Raw genomic sequence first — 16921 nt, forward strand, 5'->3', positions numbered from 1 at the left:
CTTTTATGAACATAAAAAAATTCTCAAGAAAATATTGACATACCTAATACATTAAAAGGATAATATAGAGGAAGATGGTGACAGACTAGGAGGACCCTAGGCTCTCTTTTTCCCATAAACACAACTATATAACTATCAAGTCATTCAAAACACCCCAGAAATCGACCTGAAGACTGACTGACACAATCCCAGAAATTGACCTGAAGACTAAAGAACAAACTCCACAACTAAAAGAGAAGAGGTAGGAAGTACACCAAAAAAGTAGGAAGTGCAGAGATGTGGTTCCAGTGAGAAAAGGATCACAGGTGGTGCAGAGGGGAGGGAGCCATCCTTATGGAAAATGGCAAGAGAAGAGTAGAAGGGAATGCACAAGGAGAACACTTCCCAAAATCCATTGGCTGAATTTCTGAAAACGAGAGGGCTGAATTTCATGAATTCTTGCAAACAGTGGGGCTTAAAGCCTGGAGTTTTAAAGTACAGAGTGCTTGGCTGGAATAGATCCCAGAGGGCACTGCACCTGCTCCTGGAGAGAGGGCAGGCAAACAACCTGGGGGGCAGAGAGTGTGGCAAGACTGATGTAAAGAACACCTGGAGCACACAGGGGAGATTATTCGCTCTTCTCCAAGTGCATCCCTGAGAAGGCAGCATTCACAGAGATGCCTCTCTGGGAATCAAGGAGCTGGCCAGCACCATTTCCCTCTCCCACTCCTCAGCATAAACACAGAGTCACCTGCAGGAAGCAGCACAGCACCGACACTGGCTACCTAACTTGCTTACACTAAGCCCCACCACCCTACACTCTGGTGGAACAACCCTTCTCAGTCATGCTTACCTTAGTCCCAGCACAGCAGACCCCTCCCCGAGAAGACCAGCACAAACCTCTGCCCACACCACATTTCTCAACCAGGGAGTTCTTCATGGCCTCGGTTCTGGTGGGGGTAATGTCGGGTCTCATTTCATAAACATACCAGAGCACACCTAGTTAAAACTCACCACAGTCAGGTAGGGACCAAGCACTTCCCACAGCAGGCAAGGAGAACCTCTGCAGATGACTGGCCTGAAGGATAGAACAACCAAAACACAATAGCAGAGTGCACACAGCACATACCAGATACACTCCCTGAAGCTCCAGGCCCTGGGCACTACAGGACGTTCTCACAAGGTCATTAATTTCAGGAGCAAAAGCCATAACTGGCTTTTCTAAAACACAGAAGAAGGCAGAAACTTAGAAAAAATGCCAAGATGGAGGAATTTATCCCAAATGAATACTAAGTCTATGGCCAGAGATTTAAGTGAAACAGATATAAGTAACATGCCTAATGGAGAATTTAAAACAGTAATCATAAGAATACTCACTGGGCTTGAGAAAAGAATAGAAGACATCAATGAGACCCTTACCACAGAGATAAAAGAGTTGAAAAAGAATCAATCAGAGATGAAGAGTGCAATAAATGAGATTAGAAACAGGCTTGATGCAAAGAACAGAAGGCTGGAAGAAGCAGAGAACAAATTAGTGGCCTAGAGTACAAAGTAATGGAAAGTAATGAAGCTGAACAAAAGAGAGAAAGAAGAATTATGCAACACAAGAATGGACTTCGGGAGCTCAGTGACTCCATCAAATGTAATTAACATTCATGTTATAGAAGTCCCAGAAGAAGAGAGAGAAAAGGGGGCAGAAAATTTATTTGAAGAAATAATAGCTGAAAACTTCCCTAATGTGGGGAAGGGAACAGACATGCCGATCCATGAGGCACAGAGAACTCCCATCAAAATCAACAAAAACAGGCCAACACCAAGACATATTGTAATTAAAAAAATATATAGTGACAAAAATCTTAAAAGCAGCAAGACAGAGAACCTGGGTGGCTCAGTCGGCAAAGAGTCTGCCTTCGGCTCAGGTCATGATCCCAGGGGCCTGGGATCAAGCCCCACATCAGGCTCTCTGCTCAGCAAGGAATCTGCTTCTCCCTCTCCCTTTGTGTGCTCCCTTTCTTTCTCTCTCTTTCTCCCCCTCCCTCTCTTTCTCTCTCTCAGTCTCAAATAAATAAAATCTTTTTTAAAAAAGCATCAAGACAAAAGAAGTCCTTAACTTACGAGGGAAAACCCATAATGCTAGCTGGAAATTTCTCAACAGAAACTTTGCAAGCCCGAGTAAGTGGCATGAACTATTCAAAGTGCTGAATGGGAAAAATCTGCAACCAAGAATACTCTTATCAAGAAAAGTTATCATTCAGGGCGCCTGGGTGGCTCAGTTGGTTAAGCGACTGCTTTCGGCTCAGGTCATGATCCTGGAGTCCTGGGATCAAGTCCTACATCGGGCTCCTTGCTCAGCAGGGAGTCTGCTTCTCCCTCTGACCCTCTACCCTCTCGTGCTCTCTATCTCTCATTCTCTCTCTCTCTCTCAAATAAATAAATAAAATCTTTTTAAAAAAAGTTATCATTCAGAATAGAATGAGAGATAAAGTGTTTTCCAGACAAGCAAAAACTAAAAAAGTTCACAACCACTAAACCAGTCCTGCAAGAAATTTTAGAGGGGGCTCTTTGGATGGAAAGAAGAGACCAAAATGGACAGAGAAATCTCCAGAAACAACAACAAAACAAGTAATAAAATGGCAATAAATACATATCTGTCAATAATTACTCTGAATGTAATTGGACCGAACACTTCAATCAAAAGACATAGGATGCTAGAACCAATAAGAAAAAGAAGACTCACTTATATGCTGCCTAAAGACACTTGCAGATTGAAAGTGTTGGGATGAAGAAACACTTATCATGCAAATGGACATCAAAAAAAAGTCAGAGTAGACTTTAAAACAACAAAGAAGGGCACTATGTAGTCATAAAGGGGACAAACCAACAAAAAGATATACAAATTATAAATATTTATACCCCCAACATGGGAGCATCCAAATATATAAAACAATTAATAACAAACATAAAATAACTAATTGACGATAATACAATAATAATATAGGACTTTAACATCCCACTTACCTCAATTGACAGATTATATAAACAGAAAATAAACAAGTAAACAATGGCTTTGAATGATACACTGAACCAGATGGACTTAACAGATATATTCAGAGCATTCCATCCTAAAACAGAATACACATTCTTTTCAAGTGCACATGGAACATTCTGCAGAATAGATTACATATTAGATCACAAAACAGGCCTCAACAAATACAAAAAGATTGAAATATTTTTCAATGTACCTTTTCTGACCACAATGCTATAAAACTAGAACTAGAAATCAACCACAAGAAAAAATCTGGAAAGGCCACACATACTTGGAGGTCACACAACATGTTACTAAACAATGAATGGGTCTACCAAGAAATCAAGAAATCTTTTTTAAAGATTTTATTTATTTATTCATGAGAGAGAGAGAGGCAGAGGGAGAAGCAGGCTCCCAAGGAGCAGGGAGCCCGATGCAGGACTCGATTCCAGGATGCTGGGATCATGACCTGAGCCAAAGGCAGATGCTTAACCATCTGAGCCCCCCAGGCGCCCGAAATCAAGAAATTTTTAAAAGTACATGGAAACAAATGAAAATGAAAACAGAGGTCCAAAACTTTTGGGATGCAGCTGAAGCACTTCTAAGAGGGAAGTATATAGCAATATGGGCCTACCTCAAGAAACAAGAAGAGTCTCAAACAACCTAAACTTACACCTACAGGAGCTAGAAAAAGAACAATAAATAAAACCAACAGCCAGCAGAAGGAAGGAAATAATTAAGATTCGAGCAGAAATAAATAATATAGAAACTAAAAAAAAAAACCACTAGAACAGACCAATGAACCCAGGAGCTTGTTCTTTGAAAATATTAATAAAATTGGTAAACCTCTAGTCAGACTTCCAAAAAGAAAAGAGAAAGGACCCAAGTAAATAAAATCATAAATAAGAAGAACACAAAGAAATCCACACCAAGACACATTATAATTAAAATGTCAATAGTTAAAGACAAGGAGAGAATAGTAAAAGCAGCAAACAGAAAAAAAAAAAAAAAAGAAACTTCTTACATGCAAGGGAACCCCCATAAGACTATGAGCAGATCTTCCAGCCAAAACTTTGTAGACCCGAAGACAGTGGTATGACAGATTCAAAGAGCTGAAGGAAAAAAAACTTCAACCAAAAATATTCTACCCAGCAAAGTTATCATTCAGAAGGCAAGGAGAGAGAAAGAAATTTCCAGACAAGCAAAAGTTAAAGGAGTTCATCACCACTAAACTGACCTTATAAGAACTGTTAAAGAGACTTTTTTAAAGCTAAAAAGAAAGGGCACTAATTTGTAACAATAACACATATGAAAGAATGCAATTCACCTGTTAAGATATATAGTAAAGGTAAAGTTGCTTAGTCTCTTACAAAGCTAAAATGAAAGTTATGAAACAAAAGTACTCCACAGAAATACAAACAATTATAAGAGAATATTATGAAAAACTATATGCCTATTTATTGGACAACTTGGAAGAAGTGGACAAATTCCTAGAAACATATAAATTAACAAAACTGAAACAGGGAGAAATAGAAAATTTTAACAGACCAATAACCAGCAAAGAAATTGAATCAGTAATCAAAAGACTCCCAAAACAAACAAAAGTTCATGGCCAGATTGCTTCACAGGCAAATTCTACCAAACTTTTAAAGAAGAATTAATACCTACTCTTCTAAACTATTCCAAAAAATAGAAAAGAAAGGTAAACTTCTGAATTCATTCTATGTGGCCAGCATTACCCTGACAGCAAAACCGGATAAAGACTCCCTTAAAAACGAGAACTACAGGCTAATATCCCTGATGAACACAGATGCAAAAATTCTCAAGAAATAATAGCAAACTAAACCCAACAATACATTTAAAAAATCATTCACCATGATCAAGTGGGATTTATTCCTGGGTTGCAAGGGTGGCTCAGTATTCACAAATCAAGCTATGTGATACACCACATTAATAAAAGAAAGGATAAGAACCATATAATCATTTCAATAGATGCAAAAAAAAAAGCATTTGACAAAGTACAACATTCATTCATGATAAAAACCCTCAACCAAGTAGGTTGAGAGTAAACATATCTCAACATAATAAAGGTCATATATGAAAACCCCATGGCTAATAGCATCCTCAATAGAAAAAAACTGGGAGCTTTTCCTCTACTGTCAGGAGCAAGACAGGGATGTCCACTCTCACCCGTTTATTTAGTCCTAGCCACAGCAATCAGACAACAGCAACAACAACAAAAAAGGCATCCAAATCAGCAAGGAAGAGCTCTCTGTCTCTCTCGCAAATGAATAAATAAAATCTTTAAAAAAAAAAAAAACCTCACTATTTACAGATGACATGATACTCTATATAGAAAACCTGAAAGACTCCACCAAAAATATTGCTAGAACTGATAAATGAATTCAGTAAATTTACAGGATACAAATCAACGCACAGAAATCTGTTGAATTTCTAGAAATCTATAATGAAGCAGTGGAAAGAGAAATTAAGGAATCAATCCCATTTACAATTGCACCAAAACCAGTAAGATGCCTAGGAATAAACCTAACCAAAAAGATGAAAGACCTGTACTCTGAAAACTCTAAAAGATTGATGAAAGAAATTGAAGATGACACAAAGAAATGGAAAGACATTCCATGCATATGGATTGGAAGAACAAATATTCTTAAAATGTCTATACTACCCAAAGCGATCTACACATTTAATGCAATCCCTATCACAATATCAACAGCATTTTTCACAGAGCTAGAACAAACAATCCTAGAATTTATGAAATGACAGAAGAACCCAAATAGTCAAAGCAACCTTGAAAAAGAAAAAAGCAAACCTGGAGGCATCAAAATTCCTGACTTCCTGTTGTATTACAAAGTTGTAGTGATCAAAATAGTATGGTATCGGCGCAAAAATATACACATAGATCAATAGAACAGAATACAAAACCCAGAAATGAACCCACAACTATATAGTCAATTAATCTTTGACAAAGCAGGAAAAGATATCCAATGGGAAAAAAGACAGTCTCTTCAACAAATGGTGTTAGGAACACTAGACAGTGACATGCAGAAGAATGAAACTGGACCATATATGCAAAGATATATTTGTCTATATGCATAGATATATGTGCAATGGGATATTATTCAAACATAAAAAAGAATGAAATCTTGCCATATGCAACAACATGGATGGCGCTAGAGTATTATGCTAAGCAAAATAAGACAAAGAATAACAAATACCACATGATTTCACTCATACGTGGAATTTAAGAAACAAATGAGCAAAGGGGAAAAAGAGAGAGAGAGAGCAGCAAACCAAGAAACAGTAGAGGGAGTTAAGATAACTACAGAGAACAAATGGGTGTTTGCCAGAGGGGAGGCGGGTGAGGGATGGGGGAAATAGGTGATGGGGATTAAGGAGTGCACTTGTGATGAGCACCGGGTATTGTATGGAAGTGTTGAAACACTATGTGGTACACCTGAAACTAATATTACACTGTGTTGACTAACTGGAATTCGTTACACTGTATGTTGACTAAATGGAATTCAAATAAAAACTTGAAAAAAATAAAAGGATAATATGTATAAAAAATAGATACTCCTCTCTGATCTACTAGAATAAGTTGAATAGATATAAACATTATTCTTTTCTCCTCATATTAAGCTAATTCAGATTTTTGTTTGTTTTGTTTTGGTTTTCAGTCTAAGTTGGAATGATGTTGAATATTTTACTGGAATATTTCTAAGGTTTAATGAGTCTTTTGCACACTTGGCATTTTTAAAATAGTATTGCTTTCCATAAAAGTGGCTCTATATTTTTAATCACCTCTTTAAAATATGTTGGCTTACCCTTTAGAAGAAAGGTGGCAATTATTAGAATTACAAAGGGCATTATTACATAATTCTGTAATGCTTATTAAAATTTGAAAACAATGTTTTTATTAACATGATAGGTTTTCTAACTTGAGCTTGTAAAACTACAGGTGCAAAAATGTAGGTGTATTCAATAATGTCTAATGTCATTCTAACCCTAAGCTTTACAGGCATCATTTGATTACTGTGTTCCATTGTTAAACAAGCACCTGTAGTCTTGCAGGCAAAAGTATTAGTGTAATACATGGCTCTCTATCTGTACATAACTATTAGTTTATTTTTTTAAGATTTTATTTATTTATTTGACGGAGAGAGTGAGAGAGAACACAAGCAGGGGGAGTGGGAGAGGGAGAAGCAGGCTTCCCGTGGAGCAGGGAGCCCAATGCGGGACTCGATCCCAAGACCCTGGGATTATGACCTGAGCCAAAGGCAGACGCTTAACAACTGAACCAGCCGTGTGCCCCTATTAGTTTATTTTTTCTCTGTTTCTCCCACCCTTCACTCACCACATCTGGCAATCACCAATCTGTATCTGAGAGCTTGGTTTATTAATTTATTATTTATTTAATTTATAAATTCAAAATGTAAGAGAGATCATGCAGTAATTATCTTTCTGACTTTGTCTTATTTCAGTCAGCATAATTCTTACTAAGTCTATCCATGTTGTTGCAAATGGCAAGATTTCACTCTTTTTTGTGGTTGACTAATATTCTGTTGTGTATATATATATATATATATATATATATGTATATATACCTCAGCTTCTTTGTTAATTCAACCATGGATGGAGATTTAGATTATTTCTATGTCTTGGCTACTGATAAGTAATCCTGAAATGAACACAGAGGTCATATATCTTTTCAAGTTAGTGTTTTTGTTTTGTTTGGGTAAATACGCATAAGTGGAATAACTGGATCATATGTAGTTCTATTTTAATATTTAGAGGAACCTCCATACTGTGTTCCTTTGTGGTTGTACCAATTTACATTGCCACCAACAGTGCACAGGTGTTTCCCTGTCTTCACACCCTTGCCAACACTTGTTATTTCTTGATAATTAATGTTGCAGAGCCTCTTTTCATTCACCTGTTGGCCAAGATATGTCTTTGGAAAAATGTCTATTCAGGCCTGCCTTATTTATTTATTTTAAGTTTTTTTTTTAAATAACATATAATGTATTATTTGTTTCAGGAGTACAGGTCTGTGATTCATCAGGCTTATACAATTCACAGCACTCATCATAGCACATACCCTCCCCAATGTCCATCACCCAGCTACCCCATCCCTCCCTTGTTTCAAGTTTTTATTTAAATTTTAGTTAGTTAACATATAGTGAAGTATGATTTCAGGAGTAGAATTTAGTGATTCATCACTTACATATCACTCCCAGGGCTTATTGCAAGTGCCCTCCTTAATACTCATCACCCATTTAGCCCATCCCCCACCCACTTCCCCTCCATGAACCCTCAGTTTTTTCTCTATATTTAAGAGTCTCTTATGGTTTGCCTACCTCTCTTTTTTCCCCTTCCTCTATGTTCATCTGTTTTATTTCTTAAATTCCACATATGAATGAAATAATATGGTTATGCTTAGCATAATATACTCTAGCTCCATCCATATCATTGCAAATGAAAAGATTTCATTCTTTTTGAGGGCTGAGTAATATTATACCACACCTTCTTTATCTGTTCATCAGTTGATGGATTTGGGGCTCTTTCTGTAATTTGGCTATCATTGATAATGCTGCTATAAACATCGGGGTGCATGTGCCCCTTTGAATCAGTACTTTTGTATCCTTTGGGTAAATACCTAGTAGTGCAATTGCTGGGTCTGGGGTAACTCTATTTTTAACTTTTTAAGGAATCTCCATACTGTTTTCCAGAGTGGCTGCACCAGTTTGCATTCTCATCAACAGTGTTAAGAGCAGAACTGCCCAATTTTTTTTTATTATTATGTTATGTTAATCACCATACATTACATCATTCGTTTTTGATGTAGTGTTCCATGATTCATTATTTGTGTATAACACCAGTGCTCCATGCAGAACGTGCCCTCTTTAATACCCATCATCAGGCTAACCCATCCTCCCACCCCCTCCCCTCTAGAACCCTCAGTTTGTTTTGCAGAGTCCACCATCTCTCATGGTTCATCTCCCCCTTCGATTCCCCCCCTTCATTCTACTCCTCCTGCTATCTTCTTGTTCTTTTGTTCAACATATAATGTATTATTTGTTTCAGAGGTATAGATCTGTAATTCAACAGTCTTGCACAATTCACAGCGCTCACCATAGCACATACCCTCCCCAATGTCTATCACCCAGCCACCCCATCCTGCCCACCCCCCACCACTCCAGCAACCCTCAGTTTGTTTCCTGAGATTAAGAATTCCTCATATCAGTGAGGTCATATGATACATGTCTTTCTCTGATTGACTTATTTCGCTCAGCATAACACCCTCCGGTTCCATCCATGTCATTGCAAATGGCAAGATTTCATTCCTTTTGATGGCTGCATAATATTCCATCGTATATATAAACCACATCTTCTTCATCCATTCATCTGTCAATGGACATCTTGGCTCTTTCCACAGTTTGGCTATTGTGGACATTGCTGCTATAAACATCAGGGTGCACGTACCCCTTTGGATCCCTCCATTTGTATCTTTGGGGTAAATACTCAGTAGTGCAGTTGCTGGATTTTATGGTAGCTCTATTTTCAACTTTTTGAAGAACCTCCATACTGTTTTCCAGAGCGGCTGCACCAGCTTGCATTCTCACCAACAGTGTAGGAGGGTTCCCCTTTCTCCGCCTCCCCACCAACATCTGTCCTTTCCTGACTTGTTAATTTTAGCCATTCTGACTCGTGTGAGGTGATAGCTCATTGTGGTTTTGATTTGGATTTCCCTGATGCCGAGCGATGTGGAGCACATTTTCATGTGTCTGTTGGCCATTTGCATGTCTTCTTTGGAAAAATGTCTGTTCATGTCTTCTGCCCATTTCTCAATTGGATTATTTGTTCTTTGGGTGTTAAGTTTAAGAAGTTCCTTATAGATTTTGGATACTAGCCCTTTATCTGATATGTCATTTGCAAATATCTTCTCCCATTCTGTCAGTTGTCTTTTGGTTTTGTGGACTGTTTCTTTTGCTGTGCAAAAGCTTTTTATCTTGATGAAGTCCCAGTAGTTCATTTTTGCTCTTGCTTCCCTTGCCTTTGGCGATGTTTCTAGGAAGAAGTTGCTGCGGCTGAGGTCGAAGAGTTCGCTGCCTGTGTTCTCCTTTAGGATTTTGATGGACTCCTGTCTCACATTGAGGTCTTTCAACCATTTTGAGTCTATTTTTGGCTGTGGTGTAAGGAAATGGTCCAGTTTCATTCTTCTGCATGTGGCTGTCCAATTTTCCCAACACCATTTGTTGAAGAGACTTTTTTCCATTGGACATTCTTTCCTTCTTTGTCGAAGATGAGTTGACCATAGAGTTGAGGGTCCATTTCTGGGTTCTCTATTCTAGAACCGCCCGATTTTTATTTTTATTTTTTTAAATATTTTATTTATTTATTTGACAGAGAGAGACACAGCCAGAGAGGGAACACAAGCAGGGGGAGTGGGAGAGGGAGAAGCAGGCTTCCTGCTGAGCAGGGAGCCCGATGCGGAGCTCGATCCCAGGACCCTGGGATCATGACCTGAGCCAAAGGCAGATGCCTAATGACTGAGCCACCCAGGTGCCCGGAGAACTGCCCAATTTTTAATTGGACTGTTTTTTGTCATTAAGTTATTTGAGTTATTTATATATTTTGGCTAATAGCCCCTTATCAGATATATGATTTTTAAATATTTTCTTCCAATCAGTAGGTTGCCTTTTCATTTTGTAGATGGTTTTCTTTCCTATGCAGAAACTTTTTAATTTGATGTAGTCCTATTTGTTTATTTTTGTTTTTTGGTGCTTTTGGTGTCAGAGTCAAAAAATTATTGCCAAGACCTATATTAAGGAGCTTACCATCTATGTTTTTTCTAGGATTATTATTTCAGGTCTATGTTCAAGTCTTTTTTTTAAATTTTTTTAAAGATTTTATTTATTTATTTGTCAGAGAAGAGAGCACAAGCAAGGGGAGTGGCAGGCAGAGCAGGCAGATGGAGAAGCAGGCTCCCCACTGAGCAAGGAGCCTGATGCGGGCTTGATCCCAGGACTGTGGAATCATGACCTGAGCCAAAGACAGCCCTTAACCAATTGAGCCACACAGGCATTCCAATATTCAAGTCTTTAATCAATGCTTTTAAACTTTTTTTAAAAGTAAACTGTACCCCCAAATGTGGGGCTTGAATCAATGACTCCAAGATCAAGAGTTGCATGTCCTACTGACTGAGCCAGCCAGGTGCCCCTAGTCTTTAATCCATTTTGAATTAATTTTTGTGTGTGGTGTAAGATAGTGATCCAATTTCATCCTTTTGCTTTTGGCTGTTCAGTTTTCCCAATACCATTTATTGAAGAGACTACCCTTTCCCCATTGTATATTTGTGACCCCTTTGTTGTTAAGTTAATTGACATATATGCATGGGTTTATTTGGGGGCTCTCTATTCTATTGATGTATGTGTTTATGCCATTACCATAGTGTTTTAATTATCATAGCTTTGTAATATAATTTGAAATCAAGATGCATGATGCCCCCAACTTTGTTCTTTCTCAAGATTGCTTTGGCTATTCAGGGTCTTTATGGTTTCATACAAATTTTAGGATTGTTAGTTCTATTTCTGAGAAAAATGCCATTAGAATTTTCATAGGGATCTGGCTGGCTTGCTCAGTTAAACATTTGGCTCTTGTTTTTGGCTCAGGTCATGATCTCAGTGTTGTGAGATGAGTCCTGTGTCAGTCTCCACACTGGGCAGGGAGTCTGCTTAAGATTCTCTCTCTCTCTCCCTCTCTCTCTGCCCCTCCCCTTCCCCCCCTTCCTCTCAAAAAAAAAAAAGAATTTTGATAGGGATTGCATTGTATCTGTAGATTGCTTTGCAGAGTTTTGACATTTTATTTTTTTATTTTATTTTTAAAAAGATTTTATTTATTCATGAGAGAGAGAGACAGTGAGAGAGAGCACAAGCAGGGGGAGAGGGGAAGAAGGAGAGGGAAAAGCAGACTCCCTGGCAACCAGGGAGCCAGCACAATGTGGGGCTCCAGCCCAGGATCCTGAGATCATGACCTGAGCTGAAGGCAGACATTTAACTGGACATTTTAACAATATTAATTCTTTCAATCTTGAGCATGGAGTATCTTTCCATCTGTGAGCAATGGGATGTCTTGTATTGTTCCTGATCTCTAAGGACAAGCTTTTAGCTTTTCACCATTGAGTATGATGTTAGCTTTATTATGCTGAGGTACATTCCCTCTTATACCCACTTTGTTTAGAGTTTTTATCATAAATGGTTGTTGAATTTTGCCAAATGCTTTTTTTCTGCATGTATTCAGATGATTGTATGTTTGGTGGTGATGTATGACATTGACTGATTTGTGGATGTTGAACCATCCTTGCATCCCTGGAATAAATCCCTCTTCATCATGGCGTATGATTCTTTTAATGTATTTTTAAAATTTGGTTTGCTAATATTTCATTGAGGATTTTCCCATCTATGTTCATCAGGGATATTGGACTGTAATTTTCTTTTCTTGTGGCATCCTTGTCTGGTTTTGATATTAGGATAATGCTGGCCTTGTAAAATGAGTTTGGAAGATTTCCATCCTATTGTGCTTTTTAGAAGAATTTGAGAAGGATTGGTCTTAATTCTTTGGAATTTTGGTAGAATTCACCTGTGAAGTAGTTTGGTCCTGAACTTTTGTTTGTTGCGAAGTTTTGAATTACTGATTCAACCCCCTTGCTAATAATCAATTTGTTCAGATTTTCTATTTCATCATTATTCAGTCTTGGTAGGGTGTATGTTTGCAGAAATTTTTCTATTTCTTCTAGGTTATTTAATTTGTTGGCGTATAATTGTTCCTACTAGTCTCTTATGATTCTTTGTATTTCTGTGGTATCAATTGTAACATCTTTCATTTCTGAGTTTATTTGAGCCCCCTCTCTCTTTTTCTTGGTGAGTCTAGCTACTGGTTTGTCAAAGGTTTATCTTTTCAAAGAACTAGCTCTTAGTTTCATTGATCTTTTCTGTTGTCTTTTAAATTTCAATTTATTTCTGCTCTAATTTTTATTTCCTTCCTTCTACTAACACTGAGCTTCATTTGTTCTTTTTTATCTAGTTTCTTGAGGCATAAAGTTAGATTGCTTATTTAAGACCTTTATTTTTGTTTCTTGAGTGAGCATTTATTACTATGAACTTCCCTCTTAGAACTGCTTTTGCTGTATCCCATAAATTTCACTATGTTACAATTCTTTTTTTTTTTTAAGCTTTTATTTATTTATCAGGGAGAGAGAGAGAGAGCACTAGCAGGGGGAGCAGCAGGCAGAGGTAGAGGGAGAAGCAGACTCCCCGCTGAGCAAGGAGCCTAATGCGGGACTTGATCCCAAGACCCTAGGATCATGACCTGAGCCAAAGGCAGATGCTTAATCGACTGAGCCACCCGGGCGTTCCAGCATGTTACATTTCTATTTTCGTTTATCTGGAGTTATTTTTTATATCTCCTTTGATTTCTTCAATGACCCATTGGTTATTCAGTATCCTGTTGTTTAATCACCACGTATTTGTGTATTTTCCAATTTTCTTCATGTAATTAATTTCTAGTTTCATACCACTGTGGTCAGAAAAAAATGCTTGATATGATTTCAGTCCTCTAAAATTTATTATGGTTTGTTTTGTGGCCTAACATATGATCTGTTTTGGAAAGTGTTCCATGTGTACTTGAGAAAAACGTGTATTCTGTTGTTTTGGGGTGCAATGTTCTATAAATATCTGTTAAGCCCATCTTGTCTAATGTGTCATTTCAGGCCAATGTTTCCTTATTGGTTTTCTGTTTGAATGATCTATCCACTGACATAAGTGGGATATTGAAATTCCCTACTATTATTGTATTGCTCTCTATTTCTCTTGTTGGGTCTGTTAATATTTGTTCTACATATTTAGGTGTTCCAATGTTGGGTACATAAATATTTACAAATGTTATATTTTCTTGTTGGATTGACTCTTTATCATTATGTAATGTTTTCTTTGTCTCTTATTACAATCTTTCTTTTAAAGTCTGTTTTTTTCTGATATAAGTACAGCTACTCCAGCTTTCTTTTGGTTTCCATTCGCATGGAATATCATTTTCCATCCCTTCACTTTTAGTCTGTGTGTGTCCTTATATCTAAAGTGAATGTCTTCTAGGCAGCATAGAGATGGGTCCTGTTTTTACATCTATTCAGCCACTTTATGTTTTTGATTGTAGAATTTAGTCCATTTACATTTGAGGTCATTTTTTTTTTTTAAGATTTTATTTATTTGACAGAGAGAGCACAGACAGAGGGAGAGAGAGGGAGAAGCAGGCTCCCTGCTGAGCAAGGAGCCCAGTGTGGGACTCCATCCCAGGACCCTGGGATCATGACTCAGTCCGAAGGCAGCCACTTAACTGACTGAGCTACCCAGGCGTCCCTACATTTAAAGTCATTATTGACAGGCATGCACCTATATATATAATCAATAATGACTTTAAATGTAAATGGACTAAACTCACCCTTTGGTTAATTACTTTCTGGCTGCTTTTATATTTCCTCTCTAGTCTTTTCTTCTCTCCTTTCTTCCTTTGTGGTTTGATGACTTACTTTAGTGGTATGCTTATATTCCTTTTTCTTTATCTTTTGTGTATTTACTTTAGGTTTTTGTTTTGTGGTTACCATGAGACTTAATATAACAACTTACATCTCTAACAGTCTATTTTAAGCTGCTAAAACTTAAGTTTTATGCCACTGGAAAGCTCAACATTATTATTCCCCCACCACATAATTTGTTTTTAATATCATATTTTACATCTTTTTATCTTGTGTATACCTTAATTATTGTAATCGTAGCTTTTAGTACTTTTATTTTGTAACTTCCATTGTAACTTTGTAAGTGACTAAGCAACTCTGCTTTTACTATATATTTATCTTAACAAGTGAATTTCATTCTTTCATATGTGTTATTGTTAAAAATTAGTGCCCTTTCTTTTTAGCTTAAAAAAGTCTCTTTAACAGTTCTTATAAGGCCAGTTTAGTGGTGATGAACTCCTTTAACTTTTGCTTGTTTGGAAAATTCTTTATCTCTCCTCCCCTTCTGAATGATAACTTTGCTGAGTAGGGTAATTTTGGTTGAAGTTTTTTTCCTTCAGCACTTTGAATATGTCATACCACTCCCTTCGGGCTTACAAAGTTGTGGCTGAAAGATCTGCTGATAGTCTTATGGGGGTTCCCTTGTAAGAAGTTTTTTTTTTCTTTTTGATGCTTTTGATATTCTCTTCTTGTCTTTAACTTTTGACATTTTAATTACAGTGTTTCTTGGTGTGGATTTCTTTGTGTTCCTCTTATTTGGAATTTTCTGGTCTTCCTGGATCTGGATTTCTGTTTCCTTATCCAGGGTAGGAAAGTTTTCTACCCGTACTTCTTCAAGTAAGATTTCTGTCCCTTTCTCTCTCTGTGTTCCTTCTTGGACTCTGGTAATGTGCATGTTAGTCCGCTTGGTGTTGTCCTATAAGTCTCTTAAGCAACCTTCATTTTTAAAATTCTTTTTTCACTTCACTGCTCTGATTGCCTTCTAGTTAATTGATCCTTTCTTCTTCTTCACCTTGTTTGTTGTTGAACCCCTCTATTGTATTTTTCATTTCAGTTATTGTATTCTTCTTCTTTGTGACTTCTATTTGGTACTTCTTTATTTTTTTTAATCTCTTTGTTGAAGTTCTCACTGTTTCCCATTCTTCTCCCAAGTTCAGTGAACATCTTTATGACCATTCCTTTGAATTCTTTATCAGGTAAATTACTTATGTCCATTTCATTAACTTTTTTTTTTTTTTTTGTCCTGAGGTTTTATCTTGATTTTTCATTTGGGACATATTTCTCTGTCTCTTCATTTTGTCTTAGTCTATGTGTTGGTTTCCACAGAAGATGAAACAGCTACCTCTCCTAGTCTTGAAGGAGGGCCCTCGTGTAGGAAATGAACCTTGTTGTTCAACCCTGCCTCGGCTCTTGTTTGTCTCTCAAACCTTTGTACTTGTTCAAGCAGCCTATTATATTTTTAATAGCTCCCACTCATTCAGGATGTGCCAAGACCTGTCAGTGTCCCAAAGGGAAAGATCTTAGCACCTGGATTCCAGCTGACTGAAAGCCAGATCCTCAAGTATCAGCTTTTAAAACTATGCAACTATATGCAGTTCTATGGGACCACAAACATAAACCCCCCATTTGTCACCAGGGCCGGGTGATCTGGAGGTGTCCACTGTGCAGCAGTCACAAAAACCCAGGGCTCCAGATAAGTGTAAAAGCCCGTTTCTGGGAGATTCTCACAAACTGAAACAAGGCAGAAGGAGAGCACCAAAGTGGCATCCACAGCCTACATTCCTGGAGAGCAGCTCCATGGACCACTAAATGTGTGCCAAACCAGAAGTGTGCTCCTCAGACCAAAGCTCCATGACAAGTAAAGGAGCTTTCTTCATAGAAAAATTGGGGGTTGTGCCTCAGCCTGGTATCTGTGTGGTACCTTGGGAGCAGTAGTCTGCCAAAAGCCATCTTTCTGATTGCCAGTGTCCTGTGGGACCTAGGACTGGAAGCACTTATGGCCACCAGACTTAGGTGATCAAGATATGTCCCCTGGGTGGCAGCCATGAAAACCAGTGTTGCAGATAGGAATGTGTAAAGCTGCCCTTCAGGAGACAGTGGTGCTCCGAAGCATGTCAGCAGGTGAGCATGAATACAGAACCTGCCCTCTGAGGTCTCTGGAATTTTTGGATTCCAGTCAGCCCCAAGATGCTCATTTCATTAGAAGCCTGCCCCTCAGGCCACACTTATGATAATTAGCTAATAGGCCTCCTTCATGGAAAGACTGAGCTCCTGGGTCTGTTTCCTCTTTCTATGCCCTGGACATAGTAGCTATTTAAGAACTTTTTTTC

This window comes from Callorhinus ursinus, unplaced genomic scaffold (assembly GCF_003265705.2).
Source record: "Callorhinus ursinus isolate GAN/ISIS: 27379988/994484 unplaced genomic scaffold, GSC_fseal_2.0 scaffold28, whole genome shotgun sequence".
Taxonomy (NCBI): domain Eukaryota; kingdom Metazoa; phylum Chordata; class Mammalia; order Carnivora; family Otariidae; genus Callorhinus; species Callorhinus ursinus.